This window comes from Puntigrus tetrazona, unplaced genomic scaffold (genome assembly GCF_018831695.1).
Source record: "Puntigrus tetrazona isolate hp1 unplaced genomic scaffold, ASM1883169v1 S000000006, whole genome shotgun sequence".
Taxonomy (NCBI): Eukaryota; Metazoa; Chordata; class Actinopteri; order Cypriniformes; family Cyprinidae; genus Puntigrus; species Puntigrus tetrazona.
Window position 1 is genome coordinate 636,023 of NW_025047686.1, and position 21,486 is coordinate 657,508.

Consider the following 21,486-nt stretch of genomic DNA (forward strand, 5'->3'; position numbering starts at 1 on the left):
AACAGGGCCATCTAGTGGTTGATGTTGAGTTAACGTTTATGTCAATGGCTGTATTTTTTGTCCTTTAGATTGAATTGCATTTCGAATGCTTCCAACGCTACTTTCTTTTCCTTTAAATAAAAAAATTGCATCACGCGTTTCTAGTAAAGAATGTTGTTTTAATAGCTCAAAATAAATAGATCAGTAAAGTGTTACAGGTCTACATTGCAGAATCCCTTTCTGCACCCTGGGTTATTGGAATGCTTGGTGACTTTGTCATCCACGGACCTTTCCATTGCACAAAATATTCTTAATGTTCCTCACACTAAAAAAATTTTTTAGTGTGAGGAATTTTTTTTTAGTGAGAGATTCTTGGAGAAACAAAATGGTTATATGGCAAGTGAAAATTCTCTTGAACCATCTGTTAAAACACACATGCAATTGCATCATCATATTTTTCTTGTTTTATCTCTGTTTACAACAAGCCAATTGTATTTACATTAATAGGTCATCGGTGTAACAGGCTCGCCAGTTTTCACAAGCTCTTAATCCATGAAGTGTTTTATTTATCTGTATTGAACTGCTGAATCGTTGCCTATCAACATATTACTGCAAAATCGCCCTTGTTTCAAAACTCAAACATGTTAAATTACATGCACTTATCGCTCCAGTAAAGCTTCTTCTGCTGCAATAATAAAAAGCTTTCATGTAAGGATTAGTACAGAAACAACGGTTTCTTCCAGTCTCAAGCAAACTAAGCAGAAAACATAATTAGTGGAGCATAATCTGTGCCAATGCTTTTCCAGCCTTCGCCTTACAATCACCCTGCAACCTCTCTACATCCTCGGCGCGCAAGACACACACACACACACACACACACACACACATACACACAGTTTCCACAGATCTGCTTCTAGGTAAGAGAGAAGCAGTCTAGATCCTGAACTTTTCAAGCCATGATTTTGCTTGAACAGATGGTCTAGCCTGAGAGTGCATATATATGATTATGTGATAAAAAGAGGATGGTATCTGGACTGAAACAAGCCACTGAGACTGCAGTATGGTGAAGAGAGCGCTCACACAGACTGAACACAACATTGTTGCTGCAAAATTTGGCAACTACTGCAGGTAAAGAGAGACGGTGTGTGTATGTTTGATGTTGCAAAGAATGCAATGCACACTAAATACCAATGATAAGGTTTTTTGAGTTGATATCTGGCTTACAGAACTCTTATACAAGTCTTTGAGGCCTATGGGATAGATTGAGTACTGTTTTTAAGCATTCTTTGAAAATGACATTTATGATTCAGCTGAGCGTGAGGTAACCAGCAGTGTGTGTGTGTGTGTGTGTGTGTGTGTGTGTGTGTGTGGGAAAACGGAAATGTTTGATGTACGGCCAGATCACAGATGTCTTAACATCGTGCTCCCTTCTGTGCCCTTTCTCTGGTGGCAGGTGGTCAGTCTGTCTAGTAACATTGTGGTGCTGCTGATGTTTGTGAAGTTCAGAGTTATGCACGCCTAATGCACGCGACATTATCAACCTGGCTTTCACTGACGCCATGAGCGTGGATTGGTTACTCCCATGTCGGCAGCCTCAGACCTGTACCGGAGCTGGAAATTTGGCTACACAGGCTGTCAGGTGTGTCATCCAACACATCGACAAGTCTGAGCAATATTGTGAATGATCAAAGCAAAGTGCATTTTGGGGGCCAGGGATGAATAAGAGTGGTCAAAAACACATTCACAGATTTTTGCACTCCTTTAATTTTTTTCAGTTTAATGGTACATTTACCTGCATCATCATAGTATTATTTTAAACTTAAATTTGTGTTAAAAAAGATAATATGAACAGTGCTATAATATACATTAAATGTATCAGTAAAAGAAATTTTCATTAAGATTATAGTTCTTTTTCTACTTTCACACATGTAAACAACAGAACTCTTGCTTCTTTTATAGATCTATGCTGCCTGAATATATTCTTCTGGATGGCTAGTATTGGACTGCTCACCGTAAGCTACATTGATCGACACTCCACCATATGTCGACCTGACAGGTTTGCCATCCATACAAACACCTAAATGAAATACGTAACTCTAACGACCGTCATTAGGCTTTGAATGCTTTGCCTAAAGACAGGCCAAATGCATTAGGGAAACTTGTTAATGAGCTTTGTTGCAGGACAGAAGCGATAACACCATCGTACACTCTCTAATTGTGGCTGCTTGGCTGAATGCTGTGTTTTGGCTATCTATGCCTATCGCTGGTTGGGCAGGATATGCCCGACTTACAGGAGCCACCTGCACCATCAACTGGAGGAATAAACACAAGTGAGTCAAGAATGATGTTACAGGCTTTTTTAAACTAGTCGAAAATTCTGTAAAAGCTTTTCTGAGATTGTGATTTTAAAAATGAGCAAAATGCGACTAACTCTGCTTTCTTATTTAGCCTGTGTCCTACAATGACTGTGGTGATCATTAACTCTATCATTCCTCTGGCTGTCATGTTCTATCAAGTTACATAACGCTCTGTTACTGAAGCGCATAAAGCCAGTAACTGCCTAGACAGCATCAACATGGACTGGCTGACCAGATGGACGTTGGCCAAGGTAGTACTAGGCAGTGTTTATTGTATTTCATAGAAATGTGACCTAGACGTTCATTAAAACAAATCTTAAAAACGAAGTATAAACATGATGTGTAAAAAGATAAAAGATAAAATAAAATAAAATATTAGAAATGAAGTATTAGAAATGATGACTTGGCAACTAAAAAAATACATTTGCTACTAAGGTTATATCTAAACTAAATACAAAAAAGAAAGTGAAAATCTAAATTAAAAGAAAAAATGAAAACATGTAAAGAATTATTAACATTTAAATAAATAAAAACTGAAAAATATCAATTATAAACTTTATTAAAATATGAATCATATAGCACTATAATAACTCCTGCTTGGTAGGTTTTGTACTTTCTATTCAGTTTTACCTGAATGCTCCCTTTAGTTTTTACAGATGTCCATTATAATGATAGTGATGTTCCTGGCTGCCTGGTCTCCGTATTCAATCGTCTGCTCTGTGGGCACTGCCTGGGTGACCCCCAAAAAGATCTCCAGCTCCAATGGCCATAATCGCCTCCACTTTCTGCTGGTCCTCCACCTTTACAATCCTTGTGATCGCACGCTATCGCCAACAAGAAGTAAGGCTTCCGGTGTCCTACTTTTACTGCGATAAGCCACTTTCTTTCCCTTCCTGTTGTATTTGTTGGCTGCAGGTTCAGGAGAGCTCATCACTGGAATGTTAATACTGTCAGACACGACAGAGAATCACTAATAGCAACCAGCCTCAATGACGCATCATCCGCGGGCCACCAACCCCTAAACGATGAGAGACCACTGATATTTAAATATCTATAAAACATCAGCGCTGGACGCTTTCTGTCTGCTCCAATGTTTAAAGTAGTGTTTAATGCTCATAGACCCCAATTACTTTGAAGTTTCATACGAATGCTAAATGTCCTTATACCACAAAATGTCCTTCCTGCAACTGATTCAGTGTAGTCCGATAGTGTTTAGTCTGATGCTTTTAATTCCTTTTTATCAGTCCACGAAATGTTGTGAAACTGCTGTTGTTGATACTGTATTTACGTAAAATGTTTTCATTAACAAAAACAATTACACTAGAACATGCTTTATCTTGAAGATTTCTAGTTAAATAAAAGGCAGGAAGACGCTACATGACTTTTTAAAACAGAACTGATATCACACACTTCCCGCATCTCTCCTGCACAAACATCATGATAAATGAAAATTTTGTTTTGAAATATTTAACAGGTTTGAGTCTGAAGCTAAAAATTATGCCTGTCATATACTATGGCATTCAATGCAATCTATCTGCCCAAAATATGCAAGCTGATTTCAAACTGCCCAAATTGGAGTGCAAAATCTGTGCAAATGAAGGTATATTCCAGCCCTAGCCTTTTACAAAATAAATACATATATATATATATATATATATATATATATATATATATATATATATATATATATATATATATATATATATATATATATATATATATATTTATATTTATATATATAATTTAAAACATTCTTTTATTGAAGTAATCTGAAAAATGTGTGTCATAAGACGTAAGAATGTAAGAATTTTATAACATTTATTTCACATTTACACATTTCCATAAATAATTAATATATTGTATAATGGAATACATTAGCCAAAATAATGCCTAGCTCCAATACGTTTATTCAGCTGTCATGCTAAAAGAATCTTTTTTATAGAGTGTTTTAATTGTGGCTCTAACTAAAAACATTTTTTCAAACTGCCCTGAGTACTTCATTGACGGTGAAAACAAATTTAGTCAGTTATGGAAAATAGTTCTGATGCTCTGCCCATTACATAACACTAGTTCTCCAGCACCGTGTTGTTATCCAGCCAGAACCGGATCTCATCCAGGTTCCTGCTTTCATCCATTCAATATTGTTCTTCACAGTCTCTACTGCCTGCTTTCTGGGCATCTCACCTGCTCCTGCATTCGACATGCAAAAGTGCTCCATCTGAAAAGAAACCAACGTTTTAAGCTTGCTACAGAGGTGTTAAAACATTAAAAGGCAAAAGCCAATTTGTGCTGGGCAAAAGCAAGATCTGAAAACAGCCTTTGCTTACTTCCAAAGCTGCATCGTGTTGTATGAACTACATTCTGGAGGGCAGGCTACCCGGTTTCTGTCATTAATGGTATATCTAAAACAGACATGACATCATAAATACCACTGTTATTCTCAAAGGAAGGCTGATCTCTTTCAGCTGTTAGATGAATCCAACCTGTTCACTAGGTAACTTGTGCTGAGCGTGACCACCCCAGCCATGGTTTTGCCATGGGTTTCGGAGATACATACTGCACTAAAGTAAAACATCTTGACTCTCACAATGCTTTCATTTTTAGCAGCTTCACAACCTGTTACAAAAGCAAGACATTTTGAATAAATGAATTATTGAGCGATAGTTTGCTTCCTTACAAAGAAGCCAAAGTGCTATGCAGACCATTTTGCAGACTCCTTTTATCCAAAGCAATCACAAAGAACGAAGCATGCTAAATCTCAAATTTGTGTTGTATTTTTATACATTTGCAAATAATACTACTAAATAAGTCATGTCTCTTGTGGAGTGAGAGCATGATCAGTCTCTATAGATGAGTCTTTTCTTATCTCATGGAAGCATATCTGAGAATAAATGAGTTATCAAAAAAAAAACTTCATCATGCAGAAAAAGATGGATGGGAAACTTGGTTTTATCCATATGCTGTTACTGGATTTTGATAATCTGAGTTTCACATCAATTATGGATTTATGTGTTTTAATGATCGGACAATCTGGCAAAGTCTGTCATTTTCACTGAAAGACATTTGATTAAACGTTATAAGGTCAAAGAATAAAACAATCAAATACATGATTGAATCACTCACACGATTTAGAAAAAATAGAGACTGAACTGGGAGGAGGTAGTTTACTCATGAAGAAGAGTGATAATCTTCAGCGTAGCTTGTACGCCGTAGAGCAGCTTGTCTTTCTCCTGAGCAAGAGTGGCAGAGATATACTTATGGAACATGATTTCCCAGCTGTGACTGATCCTGACTTCTTCATGCCGTATCGGCACACTAAAGAACAACTGCAGATTGACAGGCACACTGTTGCTCCTCAGCCGATAAAAAAGCCTCTTTAATACACACGTTCTGATTGACTGGGCTGAGCTTTTTATGTATGACTGTAGTTACCTAATTGTCTACAATCCATTTACTGAAAACGCCAAAGGCTTGGCCGAGAGCCTCCTCTGGTCGCCATCTGACATGCAAGGCCCAAACTGTCTCTCTCAGCAGCCTGTACATGAAAAATAAAAAGAAATCAAAATTTTACAGTATAAATTTCCAATCAACTCTTTTTAATTAAACAGAATTTTTTTCAGCTGGTACACACGCAAACTAGTCAACAACATTATAAAACGGGAGGCATCTGGTTTACAGGAACGATAAAATCAAGAATGTGTCCTTGGCCTGCTGTAGAAAGCTTTTTAAGTTATTTCATCCAAAAAGAAATTTCACCATTTGCTCATGTCCTCATTCCACCTAAGCTCTTTTTGATATCTTCTGCACATGGTCAATGGAAGAGTTTCTAAACAGAGAGATATGGTGTGAAACTATTTGAGTAACAAAAATACCAAATAGGACTTCTGGGCCAATATTTATATAAAGAATATCAGCTATAAAATCTACATTTTGAATAATATTAATTTTAACATTGTATGATTTTTCATAAAAATGGATTTGCATGGTATGGAGGTTTATTAAATAATTTGGGATCCAACCTGAAATTTAAGTACAGCACTGTATCATCAGCCAGCATCCTCACATAGGAGACAGAAGTAGATACTCATCCTGCCACCTATATACTCATGCCTACTGGCTGATATCTAGTTAAGCTGAAGGTATGCCTACAGTTGACAATATCTGCGCCTGTTAATGCAAACAAAAACACAGTAAATTCTAAGTGCATGACTATTATCCTTATTCTTTGACTCACATAACTAAAAAAAGCTGTACAAGGAAAAAAAAGCCAAATTTACTTTTTTGTGCCTGTCATCAAGTCAAGATTGAAAGCATAAGCTTTCTGCAGCTGGAGGATGTTTGTACTAACTCATCATCCAAATGCAAATACATCATCAATGTAGCTGTTTTCCGGTCAGTTGCATCATACACTCAAAAAAGATAAGTATTATGGGTTATTATGTTTTATTACACTGCTCATGATACTTGATCCTGAATCGAAAAAAGAGACTTCACATTTAATAAATATTAATCTGTGATTGGTCAGTTGATTCACACATATTGCAATGAGCAAATAGTTCTGATAGTCTCCAATAATAATACTCTGATGATTTAGAGACAGCTGCTCAAAGCAATAGCGCCCACACATGTTCATGTAGTGATTTACTTCCGTAAAGCCTATGTGGTCTTTGTTGACTTTGATGAGACCATCGGTAGCAGGAGAGTATCCTCACACCACTGCCTCTAATTAAACACAAGCAGAATAATCATTAAAAGAACATTTTCTCAATGCAAAACAGAAAAAAACTTGAGCATCTTGTTCACCTGCTTCTCTCCTGCCAAACTGGAAAGAGGCGCTTTGGAGTCATGTTCTCCATTTCAAATGGTCCATTTGTAGCTGTGGCCAAGAGCAAACATCTGAGTGAATCTAAATGCAAATCAGAGGTCAGTTCATTGATCAGTGGCTCCTTCCTGTGAAGAATGATCAGAGGAATTCATTTACTTGTGATCATGTCACTGATACGGTGGATCAAACCAACCATATGACTAGAATGAATTTAGGTGCTAAATCTACTTATCTTACATTTTAAAAGGAGGACAGAAGTACTTTTTCAGATGTTTGGTACTTGACGCTAAAGGCCGCGCATTTGATAAAAACAGCGCTGGCTGTGAATGATTGATTTTTCTTTATGCTATCTGTTACTGCTATAACATTCATAAAGATCGTGTTCCATTAGGATATTATTGTTCATACAACATTGTCCTAATAAATCACACAAGGAATGGAAAGGGATTTATTTAGCTTTCAAAAATGACGTATAAATCTCAAAGCTAAGATAATGGCCCTATTACTGGCTTCCAGGATCTAGGTGAGATTTCTTGAAAATGTTAGCATATTTAATTCATGGTAAAATTTCTATTTCTATTTTATTTTCATTTTTATTATGTGTGACACAACTGTGGCTCACCCTAATGGGAGTGCTGGGCTGGCTGGGCCAGCATTGGGGTCCAGAAGAAACCTGGTCTGTGAGTTTAGCTCAGTGTCTGTGTTGGTCAGAGTCAGCACAGGATAACCCATCTGCCATCCATGCCCATGATGTTCAGCTACTCCCGCCTCCTATGAGCGAGAGAGAGATGGGCATTAGCAGTCAAAATTTGAATGTTTAAGTTTAAAAGCACCCTGTAGCCATGTGCCATTACGACATGAAGAAAAAAGATAACACTAAAAATATTTTTTGTAAAGCACGGATACAATATTGTTTAAACTTTGGGGTCATACGATTAATTAATAAAAGGAACTGATACTTTAATTTTTACAAGGAAGTAGAGAGTGAAATTAAAAGCATAATGTTGCAAAAAAATTCTAAAACTGTAATACAATGTTTCAACATTGATAATAATAAAAACCTCACACTGAACGCATTAATAACTTACAACTGAGCACCAAATCATATCAGAATGATTTCTGAGACATGAAAAATTATGCTGAAAATTCAGCTTAATAATTTAAAAATAATAATTTTAGTTAATAAGAAAATCTGACAAAACGCTAAAATGCAACAAATAAATACACTGTTGATAAAAGATATTTACATCAGCCAAGGCTTGCAAAGTCTGTGTCTTTGCATTCTGGAATGGGTACTTTTAAATATCTGTGGTGAAAAGAAAGGGGTAAGGCTTTTCACAGCATCATGTTTGATATATATATATATATATTAGAGTATTATATGTAAAAGTGTTTACTTTACATCCATCCCTAAATGTTTCACATACAAATCCTCCATTCGGGAAATAGAAGCAATTCCACAATAGGAACGACACATCACAGTTATCAATTCATAGCCAATAGAGTTAATAGATTACAGCTCTAGGTTAAGCATCACTGCCTTAACTACATACCTTGTTATATGAGATCAGATCAAACACAGATGTGATCTCAGCAGGACTGGACACATCTACTTATAATAGGAGAGAGCAGAGAAGAGCCGTCATCAACTATGACAGGAAATACATCATTGATAAGCATGACGTCCCGCTAAAAGCACACAAGATCAATCAAGGAACATGACATCCAGGTTCAATGCAACCGAATGGTTTGAGCGAGATATTGCCTGTATTTTAGGAAACTATTTGAAGGATTCAGGCATGCCTACCATTCCCAGTCAGGCTCAGCTTCTTCCACTCCCACATACTCAAAAAGCCGGTAAAGCTCCTCTGTTCAACCACAGTGTCGTCCCACCAGTCCATAGTCACAATATTTCCAAACCACTGCAAATTAAAGACAAAACAGTTCTTTAAACGGTAGACCCTGGGCCACTCCTGTCATGCTCATTCAGCCCCATATACTGTTCTGCTATACTGCCTTATAAAATGTGCTCATTCTAGGAAATATTTGTAATATCTTGAACAAATGTATTTTTAAAGGACACTTTATTGACGTTTGTAGCGCTAAGTCATAAGACCATACATAAAAATAAAAGGTCTAATACATGAATCTAAGTGAAACTAAGGTTGGCAGCATCAGCAGCAAATACTTGCTCTGGAGGAATGACTTTACAAGGAAAGCAGTTACAAATTACTCTAATTACATCATGATTTTAGATCATCTATAAAAGTTTTCTACAGTTCTGCTATATCATCGATAATATTTTTAGCCTCTGTGTAATCTCGATTGTTTTTTTTGTTTTTTTAATTTAAACTGTGTCCAACAACCTTGACCTATAGCCCTAAAAAGATAATCTTATCAGTACAATGTTACTGCAGTCATTATCCCAAAAACATCCCTGTATCGGATGCTTATGCAGAGAGTAATATGTAACTGCTTCTGATAATAATCTTTATGGTAATCATATATTTTCTCTGTCGGCCTTGTTACTGGATCTGATAAATCTTGTTCTCTTTGATTGAAAATGCAGTTACAGGAAACAGTAAAATGAAATACATGCCCAGCACAGGGTGTTCTGCCATTTTGTATCTGGATGTATGATGATGATGCTGTATACTTGAGGCCCTTGCTCTAGTGTCCCGGACAGAGCCTCCTCAGAGGCTTCTTAGTCTCTACTCTGTGCTATGAATTATATCTAAGCTGCAGTCTGGATATAGTAGCTACAGGAGATGTAAAACTAGTCATAACTTCAACATAATCAGATATGATAGGGTTAGTAATTGCAACAAGCTCGCGCGCACGACACTGGCCACTCGCTTGTTGACCGAGGAGGATCTTGCTCACTCTAACAGCAGGCTGGTTTCTCTGTAAGTGATCAAGCCTCAGTCTCTCCATCGCCTCCTGTCCCAAAGTCTGGGTCGCTATCTTATCTGCAACACAGACAGAACTACATCCTATGTTCTTTTGTCACAATAATCATTGCATAGACAGACAGCATATGAATTCAGTTGATAAGATATGATAGAAATTACAAATCTGTGTCGGTTTTATAAGATCATGATTTGTACAGCTGGTTAAGGGTCAACAAAATGTCTACAAAAATAGATATAAGAAAATATAAACAGTAAAGAAAAATATAATGTTTATATATATATATATATATATATATATATATATATATATATATATATATATATATATATATGTGTGTGTGTGTGTGTGTGTGTGTGTATATAAATACATACATATACATATATACTATATATATATATATATATATATATATATATACATTATTACACACACACATATATATATATATATATATATATATATATATATATATATATATATATATATATATATATATACTGTATATATATATATATATATAATTAAAAGCATTATATTTTCTTTACACTTCACGCTAACTGTATGAAGACACACATATTGAACATTTAAAAATATTTTTCATACTATTTTCAAGAGTAAATACATAAATATGTAATGAAAAAAAATATTTTAATAAAAATGTGTGTGTGATAATTTACTAAGTTTCTCTATGGAATATTCCATGTCAAAATACTCCTCAAAGTAATCAAATATAATCTTGGTGATATTTTGCAGCATATTCAGCGGTTGAGATCTGCAAAGGCTGAAAGCATAGATCCCCGCAGCTGTCAGGAGGGAGAGAACAGATGAACAATGAAACTCCATTAGAGGCTTCATGATGCTGATTGTCCATGAACTATTTCAGCAAATTATGGATTCAGTAGAAAAACAATGAGTAAAAGCTGCTACTGGTACATTTCTTTTTAGAGTCCGCTCCACATAGTGGAACTGGTAGAACCGTGAAAACATACTGGTGATAGGTACTCATCCTTTACTGACTTTTTAAAGGATGTTTTTATCTTTGATCCGATTAATTTCTTTTCTATGCTCCTGTGAAAGAGAGTTTTAGGAGTTATACTTAATATCTATAAACTGAATAGAAAGCTTAAGTATATAAATGCAATAAGACCTTCATTTCCTACAGCTGCCAGTAAAACCACACTTAACACATTACATACAAGAAGACTGATGGTCTGCGACTTGGTTTACAAGTTTAAACTACACTTTGGTAGCCAACTTAACAATTGTTTTGAAGGCTCAAATAGCAAGCGAACGTACTCTCTTGCAGGTATGTTGACAGCGCTCATAAGCACTGTCAGCGGTGATGGAGATCGTGTAGGTGGCCTTTGTTGGGCCTATCAAACAGGGAAAGATTTACGAGCTGTCTGTTTCGCCCATGGTCTGTTGCAGCTGATTTTCCTGTAAAAGATCAGAGAGGGGTCCATAAAACTCAACTAGTGGTTTACTTTTACCTCAGAAACCTCATGGGGAAAAAGTCCAACTACATTTTCATTAACATCTAATCAAGTTTGATTTACAACTCGAAATCTAAACTTCACTGCTCAGTAATATGCGTGTACATGTGTCTGATTTTTGTGAACTCAAATTTTGGCCTAAGTGCTTTGTAAAAACAAAGTATAATGTAATGTTTTTACAATTAAGGCCAATAAACAGACTTCTATTTCCCTATGTGCTGTGAGTCACAGGTTTTGTGTCATACATACTGGATAATAAAGTTGCATCTGCGAATTTCTATATGACATACACATTGTGCGATTTGTTTAGTTTTCCTCAGATCTGAACCTGAACAACATCAGAATAGAGCAGTAATGGAAGCTTAAAACCAGCTACTTCATGAATAAATGTTTTTAGCAGATGTAGATCTCTTATTCTTGGCACTCTACAGCTTTCGTTTCCAAGAAATGAGGGTAATATGTCAGTTCAGCTTATTTGTTAAAACTTTCACACTGATCTCAAATCAAGTAATATAATAATGGCCCCATCAATGCATATTAGCATCCCACATCCACCAAACATACTTCACACCCTAGGAACTGCACATTTCACGTATGTTGTATAAGAATCAGTCGTGACTTAATGAAAATAAAAGGGAACAGCTTGTTAATACTTAAGCTCTGAAAATAAATATAGAAGGGTAGTACATTGAATGCTTAACATTGTAATCTTCATTGGTGTTTCTTTCTAATTACTTTGATATCTCCTCTTCAGAGTGACTATAATTTTATTTTCTTCTCTTGTGGAGCAAAAGGTCTCAGATCATCTTTGGCATTTCAAACTGTGGGCTACATTCAGACATCTCTGTCCTGTGTAATCTGTTCTCTGTGAAATCTGGCGCGATTTAGCTGCAATGATTTTGATACTGAGATAAAAGACTAAGGCAAGACATTTCTGGGACATGTTGTAATATGGTAAGGTCATTTTATGATAGTCAGTTCTGACTGATCTATCCAGGTCATCTGTTAAATACTGTGGTGAGGTTGGCAAAATACCTATTGTAATAGTAACTTATTACTATGCGCATGCAGGTCAGTTGTGAATTTGTTTTCTAGTTTTATATTGAGGAAATTATACTTCTTTCTTATCTCTCAAAATTTCATTTAGACCTTCAAAATGCTAACTACTTTTGTATTGTCATGACAAATATAAATCTGTCTCTGAATTTTTGCAGATTTTACTGAGCTTACAACTTACGCCAAAAAGAACTTACCAGCCAATGACGCTCACTTCCAGTGCAAACTATATTTTGAAAACTCAATGCATTCCATACAGAATAAACTTTTAAAGACATTTATATTATCTACACAAACGTATTGAGCATCACAAACTTTTCAATACATAGTTTTCGACATTAAGAAATCTTTTTGAGCATCAAATCAGTAGTAACATTTTAGGGTGTTTACGGTTTTAACTACAATTTACATATAAAATACCTAGAATTTAATCAATCAGATATAATGTTAATCCTACCAACCTTTGAAGTACTGAAATCTGTTTCTTGTACTCCTTTGTAATATACTGATAACCACCAAAAGCAGGTGGTGATGAGAAAATCACATGGACGAACCAAAGCCCATCACAAAGCAGCTTTGAAATATTAACATACATATATAGAAGCACATAGTGTTATTTACACAGACACTTAAACACCATCATGGTAACATTCGAGATAATGCAATAAACACAACATTAGATGTAATATACAACCCTAATGCTTACAAAACAGTTGGAGAAAAAACTATAAACTATAAATCATATTTCCAACAAAACATCACATTTTAAATTTAACGCTTTTAATTCAATTTCTTACGATTATTCACTGTGTAAAATGATAATTGTCTTTTCTACTCAAAACAATATAATATGATAAAATGATATAGCCCAACTGGGCTTGCCATATATAGTAGGGAAACTTACCATTAACTCCACACCTTTTACTGCAGCATTTTTATCAAGTAATCTCACAAAAACATTTTTACAGTGTACAATATAGATGTTCCTGACTCTTAATGGTGTAGCTTCATTCTGCTGATACGTGGTCCTGTAGAACCCACCAGAGAGCCGCTGGAGTCAGCCACTGGGCTGCAGAGGAGGGCATAGTGCCTGCCTGGGCCAGTGTGGCGCTCAGCTGCCCGGCTGCCTCGACCCACCACATACCCCCAGCGGCTTGTGCACTGGCGCATTCCTTCACTCCGACGGTCAAGCCGACAGCAGTGCTGCGCTTCAGGGAGGCACGGGCGGTCGACAACGGCGTCTCTCGGATGTTGGAGCCACAGGTGCCCCAGCTGGGCTGAGCCAGGGTCAGATGGATGGATACGCTCCCGGTGTAGATGCGTCTCAGTCGAGGTCGGGCTCCAGGTGCAGATGGCAATGGAAAGGTACCACGTAGGCAGTAAGCGGAAGTTTTTCCCAGTCTCCATTTCCCCCTTATTTGTCGGACCCGGTTTACAAGGGCCCCGGTCATTCAAGGCCGCTTGTAGGTAATGGTGTTGTAGGTAATGGTGTTGTAGGTGGGGCTGGTGTTGTTGTGGGTAATGGTGTTATTTGGGTCTTCTTCGGAAGAGGAGGTCTTCTGGTTTCAAACCAACCTGATCTCTACAGCAAATACTGTCACAATGAAGACTGGCGCAGATGATGGCAGGCATGTTTGCCTCAGATAAGGTAAATGGCTTTTTCCTCTTTTCGAACTCTAGGCTTTCCATGAGAGCGACTTAACCTGCTAGAGAGTCAGATATGTGTACAAACACTCCAAAGTTCAGAGAGAAGTCAGAATACCTTCCTGTGACATACACAAACACACACACACTTTTTATCCCTTACTCTTTCTTTGCCTGTAAAGAGAGAAAAACAGCTGTGTCTTGATTCCCCCTAACAGTGGATATAATGCCAGAACCGCACACGCTCAGCGCAGAGCAGCCTGTGGGAAGTACAGAGTTAAGTCAATTGATTCTTGGTTCAAAGAACTTCGCTCTGATCTCTTTAAGGTCGTCTGCCACCACGGTTGCTCAAAATGCTCTACGCCGGGAGTGTGATCAGCACAGCTGCAGTGTATGGCAAGTTCTCACGCTGACAGCGGTGATATAGGGACAGGGCTCAATTTGCACCGCCCTTCAGTTAAACATAAATCAAAAGAGCATGACCAGCGTCAGAGAGGAAATGATCACAGCAGCAAGCACCAGAGAGAGAAGAGGGGAGGGAGGCATGAGGGTGCCAGAGTAAAAAAGCCTTGGTGAGCAGCCATGAGAAGAGGAAGGGGCTTATGGGAGAGATCTGGAGAATGCACAAAACTACAGAAAGCCTATGTGGCTAAAGAAGTTTTGTCAGACATAAGGGGAGCTTTGATTTAAAAACATCAGTACAAATATAGCAAGGAAATAGTTTGTAAATGCTTTGGAATAGAGGTGTTAAAAATCTTACCTCTGTGAAATATTATTTAAATGAAATAAATTATTCTAGAAGTAGTGTCTTTCTGCTTCATAATGTAAATATTTAATTTAATTTGTCTATTGTCATTTCCTTTGTTATCATATGACAGAATTTACTAGCAATTCCTGAGGGAAATTTCTATATACATGGAAGATAATGTTTTTTCTTCAGTGTATGAAGGGCCAAAACAAGTTGATTGAGTGTATGTAAATAAAAATACCAATGTTACATTATATCCAATCATATAAGATTAAAATGTGTATATATTAAAATTAAAATAACTTTTCTTACATTCAAATTTCACTTTACATTTTTAAAACTAAATGAGAAATAAATATATGCTTCATGATGATGTTTTTTTTCCCTGCCTTTCATCATAGCTATACTAAATCAAAGCAGAAAACCATAAAGACTACAAGACTAACTTAATGCATGTCTTTATTGAATCCACTTGTCATAAGTATAAATTTGACAATTATTTTGGTCATTTGAGCTAGATGTTGTCGCTTAGTGTGATGACTATCAGGTTATGAGTTTAAAAACCTGGTAACAAAAAGCTGAGTATTGCAAGTTACGCTTAGTTTTGGGCTGATCACTCCACCCTTGCAGATTTTCATCATGGCATGACGGAATATTTTAGGGAGAAATCAGATTTTTTTATAAGAGTTCTTGCGAAGGTATATATGAAAGACTTGGTTAACCAAGATATAACAACATAGCCAGATTATCATAATCACTTAAATCATTTGTTATCATCTGCTTATCAGCGTATTATTTCTGGTAAAATGCAACAATAAGGAAGTAAGTAATAATGGCACTGTAAATGTGTTATCTCGGAATATGATAAAAAGAGAGATGGAGAAGCTGTTACATGTCGTCAAGATGTGAATAATCGCTGAATGCGTTCATCACTCCTCTTTGACCTCACTCACAATCGCTCTAGCAGAAACAATACAAGGGGTTCAGCAAAATGATCATCTTGGCTGCTTTTTTTGCTGCTCATTGCACACCAGTGCTATTAAAATGTATTATGTTTCTGCAATTTATTAATTTCATTTAATTTCCCCTGTAAGCTGCTTTGCAATGATTTGTATTATAAAGAAGCACTGTATAAATAAACTTCTAATTGAATTATTCCAACAGCTGCTGTTCACTTGGATCTATCAGAATAAAATGGTCAGCCACACATTACAAAAGAGTGTACTTTTTATGTGCTATATCTGTTTTCTTTTTAATACTTGATGCTAGCCTTTTGTCAGTCGGTATATGGATGGATGATAATAGGTCATCTATAAGCCTTGTATGTGGCTTTTGTGAGGACTACTGAGTATGACTAGTGGTTCCAATGGAGGGGAACACTAATTTGACACTTTTCAAAAGTACAATTTCCAGTCTAATTTGCTCCTTTAGTGGTGAAGCGTCCTTAGCTCAGAGCTGCCATCCAGTGGACATAGCTGAGAATAATAAAAAAATAACCTCAGCTGAGGAAGATACCTAAGGCTACGGCCATTTGCAGAAAAAGTAACTTCCTGAAATTATACATATTTAATTTGGAATATGTCAGGTGTGAACCGATATGGACACATGAGGTTTTTGGTCTTCTTGGTGGATTTTCAGAAGCGATCGTAAAGCGTCCCATGGCAGCTTCTGTCGGCTGTCCGGTCTCTTTCATTTTGTCTCTGCTGGTTTTGGGATTTTCATGACTCTCTTTGAGTGTTTGCAGAGCGCTCTAGTCATGTTTCTGAGGTAAATAAAGAAGGCACTCACCTTTAGACTTCTGGGTTGGGTTTCCGCTTTGTATTGTTTGATTTTGCAGCTGCTTGCTGTTGGCTGAGATTTTTGGAGTCTGCATTATTCAGCCATTACCCTGACCATTCAGACTGAATAATGGCCTCTGATATCCCGGCCATGTTTTGTGTTTCTGCAGGTGGTACTCCCTGCGTCGCTATACGATATTCCATTCAGACTGACTGCTGACCAGCGGATTCCCACACGCGGAGACTCCTGTACATCCGCAGGCAGTAAAGTGATCAGCGGTATAAACGATCGCTCACTTAAGCCAGTTATAATAGCTCATAAACGCCAAAACAGTTGCACCAGTGTGCTTTTGTAAGATAATATTTAAACACGGCTGTTTAAAAACTAAGTACACGTATAACTAAAAAGTTGATTATTTTAAGTGTGCAAAAGTCTTCTAGTCAGAATCATGCATCCAGAAAGTTTTCTTGGCAATCTTTCAGTGTCCATGCTTTGCATCTGCTTACAACAACCTTATGGGAAATAGGAGGAACATATGGCATACTGGAGACCAGAATCTGAGATTATCAGTGTGAAATCAGTAAATCAAGTAAATTCATATTTAGCATAAACAATTCAGTGGGAAAAGTTTAACTGAACAATTAAAATAAGATTTTTAGAAGGTATTGGATTTTAAAATCTTTAATTTTTTCTATTTAAATAAGAAATGATATGATATAATAGAAAGAAACAACATTGTGTATTACAGTGCTTTTTGCTTATATACAGTAACTTTTTTAAAGAATTTAAATTGCTTTTATTTTAGTTTTTATTATAACTATATAGTAATTTGATGCATGCTTTCATTGTTTTTAAAATAATTTAATATATCTCTTTTAATTAGCTTATAATTATTTTGGCTTATTTCTTAACAACCTACATTTTTTGAGTTTTTATCTAATATTTTTCTAATATTTATTTTTTTATTTTATTTCAGCTGTACTTCAGTGAACAAAAAAATATTTGAATACATATTTATATTTAATAACAATTATTTATACACTACTAATAGTATTAGTAATAGTAATAGTATTTATTTTTTTATTTAGAATATTCTTTTTTATAATTTGAGTTTTAATTTTGCTCTTAGTAATTTTTGTTATGTACTCTTGTTATTTAATTAGATTTTAGTTATATGTTTCTAATTATACTTTATTCACTTTGCCAAAACAACATTTTCTAATGTTTTAATAAGAATTTAAGTTAACAATAACACTGGGTGTGAATGAAAATATACCACATGGGTGTATAAGATTACCTTATTTATAAAGGTTTGGGTATGCAGACTTGATCCACATAAGTGTTGGGGTTGGGTGTCCTGTGGCTTTACAGCGAAGTAAGACATTTGCTGCCCAGTCAGGGCTGTGATCTTGGTGGCAGAGGTCACGTACGCAGGAACCTGCGGCAGCGGGTGGAGTTCCACGCTCTGAAAGGGAACTCCGGCGAGGATCTCAGCTGGTTCACTGCACAGGTCAGGAATCGATCCAACAGGACCAGAGAAGTTTCTGGGGCTTTACTAATGTATCAAGCAAAGTGGAAGTCTACAGTCCACACCCAGGGGTTGTCCTGAAGACCTGCGGATGGGATGGGAATGGGTGAGAGAGCTTGGTGACACATTACGGTATAAAGAGGTGTCACGTGGATTACATAACCTGTTCTCTCCAGCATGACTGGACTAATCAGCGCTGACAGGCTTTGGTTTCCACTGGAGAAGTGCAGTGAGCTATCAAAGGCTAGAGACTCTCAGATCGTACTTAGATATCACCTATGTGTCTGTGTGTACCAGTCAGGTTGGGTAAATATTTAATTGCCATGAGACATTAATGACTTAATTTGGTTTCTGGCAGTGGCTGTGTGCATGTGTGTGGAACATTTTGTCTAGTAGTTGTGTGAGGGCCAATCAGGTGGGTAACTAGATTGTTATGCGCTAAAAACATTTTCCAGAAACCACACAGAAAATCTGAGATTACAATTTTAATTTAAAAGGATAGCTTTTACCACCAAACTATATGACTTTCTTTCTTTTCTGGAACATGAAAGTGTGTTTTGTCCACACAATGGATGACTTATTACCACCAAACCAGTTATCAACGGTTTTTTTTTTTTATATCTTCATGTTCAGAAGACAGAGAGTCAGGCAGGTTTGGAATGACATGAGGATGAGTACATAATGACAGAATTTTCATTTTTGGATGAACTATCCCTTTTATGATATTGGAAATTCTAGAAACATGCTGTAAAATAAATAAAAACGTAAAAAATTTTTTAAAATGAAATATTTAATACAACACATTGGTAACATTATATTTTGATGGTCCCTTTTCAGCATTCTGTTGACAATAAGTAACTTTGCACCCGTGATGTCGACTAACTCTCATTAGAATATTAGTAGACCGTCAGATGAATTTCTGCTAACTCTTTATTGTGATGGTCTCCCAACAGACATTCTACAAACTATAAGTAACTTTACTACATTTTACTTATTCCTAACCCTAACCCTACTAGTCTACTAATACTCTACTAACACTCTAATGTGAGTTGGTAGATATGTAAAAGAAATATTACTTACAGAATAACTTAACAGAATGTGTTAAAGAGACCATCACAATAAAGTGAAACCCTAAATGTTTTTTGAATTTTTATTGTTTAATTATTAATTGTAAGTACTATACTAATAATGATTTTAACTGCAAAAATATACGTCTAAGTTAATATACCTTTGAACCCCACTGTATATATACAGTCCCACGTATTGTTGCCAGTACCGTATGCAGATACATTTGTTATCATCCTACAGCCTAACAGTTGATCTACAGTGTGGTGTTTCACCTAAAACCACTGAGCCCTGCGTCTGCGAGCTGTCACTGAGCGGCCAGAGAGCAGTCAGATCATTGGGCAGGGTGCTCAGCCTGTTGCTGGAGAGGTCCAGGTAAGTCACATTGATAAGGTAACGTGCAGCCAGGGGTGGGATTCGTGCAGGCGGTTATTGTGCAATCCAAGTGTCCGGGAGGCGGGCACATCCTGAGTCCCTCCCAGGGAAAGAAGGAGGACAGGAGGTTCCCGTCCAATCAGAACTCATGAAGGAAAGACAGGTTTGTGAAACTCCTTGGATGCAGAACAGTGATGGAGTTATATGTAAGCCACAAATAAAGCAGTTCTGGCATGCCAGAGAAAGCACCTCTGAAGATCCTGGAAACAGAGGTGCGCTCCAGACGAAACTTGACTGCATCACTTGGTAGATCTACTGGAATGGCGGTCAAGGCTGGGTTTTTACAGAGCACCGTTCTACAGGAAACACAAATTTAATGGTTAATGCCCTTCGCATTGTTATATACCGTTAAAAAAGCATTTAAAAATAGACCACAATGTACTGTCAACATATAAAGTGTCAGTGCAGGTAAAACTCTACAACTTACAAATATAGCGACTCCACTAAATTACACCAAGAGAGCAGAGGAGAGCGGGTGTGAATGGAAGAAGCCGGAGCACAGACTTGACTGGGCGAAAAAAGATTATAGAAATACCCATTTGACTGTACCTGAGTCCCTTGGCATTGCTGCGATCATGGAGCACACAGGTGCACAGAGATGGACACGATGGACTCTGTGCACAGACCACCAAAGCCAAACACAAAGAGAGGTCTGCATACAGAAGTGGATGCATCGCTTCACAGACACATAAAGCATCTCACACACCACTGTCCCTCGAAAGAAGTACCACTCTCTGCCTGAGCAGGACTGTGACATTTCCAAACACTGCCGTAGATTAAGACGAACACTAAAAGGATTAGTTGAGATTACTGTGGTGAGGAGCAGATCAGCACCTAGTCAGTGTAGTAAAGAGACACATGCCCCGTTACTGATGCATTACAATAACAGAGGTATAGTGGAATATTAATTTAATTAAATGTAAAGAATATGTGTGTCTAGAACAGGATGGCTGATACCTATACAACTCGCAGAGACAGTAGCAAACTGGATTTAGCAAACTTTCAAAGGAATTGCGTACTCCATAAAGCAAGTTTGCAAATCTAATACTTTGTTTGGAACTGTATTAATTAATAATTATATATTTAATTATAGTAGCATTTGCTTTTCTTTGAATGGAGGTGGAATTTGTAATTTGTATAACTTTCTTTACCGTAGCTAGTGACAGGCCCTGTTGAAAGTCTGCTTTATGAAGCTTCAAAACATGATTCTTCTAATCAGTTTCTAATCAGTGGTTTTGAAGCTTGTTTCAAACCTGTGTGTCAAATCACATGATTTTTAATACCTGACATTGTCATAACGACAGAATTCCCAAACTTTTGTATTAGTCAAAACCTGTGCATGCTGGTGACCCTTTTCATATTATATGTATAATTACTTTATTGCTGCTTTTCCAAAATTCTACGTTTATGTAAATTGGTAAGAATTTTGGTTTCCAATCAAATATACATATTTGATAAAAAAACCCCACTGACAATGTAATTTGCCTCTAAGAACAATCTATGGTGTTATAAAATATAATCTAGCATAATACAGCCTACTTAGATTGCACTGATCAGAACTTATACATCTGTAATATAGTTTGTGTAGCCTATTATACACAAAATACATAATTCAAATGTATCGTAATGTTCCTAAACTGCCAAACCCTGCCTGAAAAAAACAA

At 36.7% G+C, this 21,486-nt stretch overlaps 3 pseudogenes; 1 reads left to right on the forward strand and 2 right to left on the reverse strand.

Annotated features, from left to right (window-relative positions):
• Positions 1-1,360: 1,360 nt before the first annotated feature.
• LOC122332183 lies at positions 1,361-3,281 on the forward strand (annotated as a pseudogene).
• Positions 3,282-5,500: 2,219 nt separating this feature from the next.
• On the reverse strand, positions 5,501-14,074 carry LOC122332184 (annotated as a pseudogene).
• Positions 14,075-16,898: 2,824 nt separating this feature from the next.
• LOC122332185 lies at positions 16,899-20,860 on the reverse strand (annotated as a pseudogene).
• Between the last annotated feature and the right edge of the window lie 626 nt (positions 20,861-21,486).